Raw genomic sequence first — 1,659 nt, 5'->3', positions numbered from 1 at the left:
TCTCTGCTTATAAACCAATTATGTTAGACATCTACTCTAGACAAAGAGTGTCTAAGAAGGAATACAGTCCACCAAGGTATCACAAGTATTTTGGTGGCTCTGACCACCAGAAAGAAAAACCAAATACTACTCATTTCCTATCAGTATCCCCATCCACACCAGTATTCCCATCCCCATCCCCATCCCCATCAGTATCCCCAATCCCATCAACATCCCCATCCTCATCCACATCAGTATCCCTCATCCACATCCCCATCCACACCAGTATCGCCATCCCCATCAGTATCCCCATTCACATCAATATCCCCCATCCAAGCACACTTTTATTCAATTACAGAAGATGTACCACAACACATATTAACAGTGAATCACAAACAAACTTTCCCTTGACCTTCCATTCAGGGAGTGAACTCTGACACCATGGCTCATCCAAAACTCATTTGGCAGAGTAAATCAAACATCCTAGATACAAGTTTTCTACATCCTCTCAATGAAAGCAAAAAATGACAGAACATAGGTAAACAGGTTGATGGGTCCCAGGCATGGTGGCACACACCTTTATATTCCAGCACTCAGGAGGCAGAGGCAGGTGGATCTCTGTGAGTTCCAGGCCAGCCAGGGCTACACAGCAAGATCCTAACTCACAACCCCCCCAACACACACAAAAATGAAGGTTGATGGACACTCTGTCCATAAGTTCCACATGAAGTCTCAGCTTTCAAGACCAGTTGCTTGTCTACTCCCTTTTACTTTCCCAGAAAGGAAAAAGATCTGCATAGTGCTGATGTCAAATACTCACTGAATAACATGAATATAGAAATAATGAACTAATAGTGATGATCATAAACACAACAGATGATATTCCTTCAGGCTAGATGAATGAAACATATAAGCTGCTGACATACTCACTAGATACAAAGTTTAAAAAGTCAAAGGCACACAGTATTGTGCAAAGAAAATAAACCCACCTCGTGTGTAAGGGATTAAAAATAATCTTTACATTAACGATTTGACACAGCTTTTAGGTAAACCTTTCTATTATCAGGCAAGAGGAATTCCTCTTTACTCAACACTAGAAAAATCATGTATTTGGAGCTGACAGGAAATTAGGCATGGCACATGTCCAGAGCAACCAGAACAAGCAGAAGTTAGCTATGAATCCGAAAACTATTTATATCTATATATCTATCTACATCTATAGCTATAGATAGAGATATATCCATCCACAAGTGTTTAAAGTTTTTAGAGCAGGGAGCACTTACTCAAAAGAGTCCTTTTAGCAATGAATCTCAAATCCATGCCCAGCACCATGCCTCCGCTCAAGTCGGAGACCAGCTACCCCAGTTTGCATCTACTCATGTGGGCCACTGGGTTTTAAAGTCTCAGGGAGACTATCTGGGCCACGTTAAAATGGGTCATTTAGTGGCACTGTCCCATCTCCGGAGCCTAGGCTGCCTCCGTGACACCAGCGCGGATCCGGGTCCACGCAGGCAGGTCTGGCCAGCCAGCACACCGAGCAGCCCCGGGCCACGGGCGTGGTGCAGGGCACAGCACAGGCCGCGGACAGGGCGGACTCGAGTCGCCCGCGCGGCGAGCGCAGGCCGAGGCGGTGTCCACCGAGTCGCTCCGGGCTCCGCCGCCGCCGCCGCCGCCTCACCG

This window comes from Nannospalax galili, unplaced genomic scaffold (assembly GCF_000622305.1).
Source record: "Nannospalax galili isolate Female #2095 unplaced genomic scaffold, S.galili_v1.0 scaffold620, whole genome shotgun sequence".
NCBI lineage: Eukaryota > Metazoa > Chordata > Mammalia > Rodentia > Spalacidae > Nannospalax > Nannospalax galili.
Note: the sequence above shows the minus strand (reverse complement) of the source record.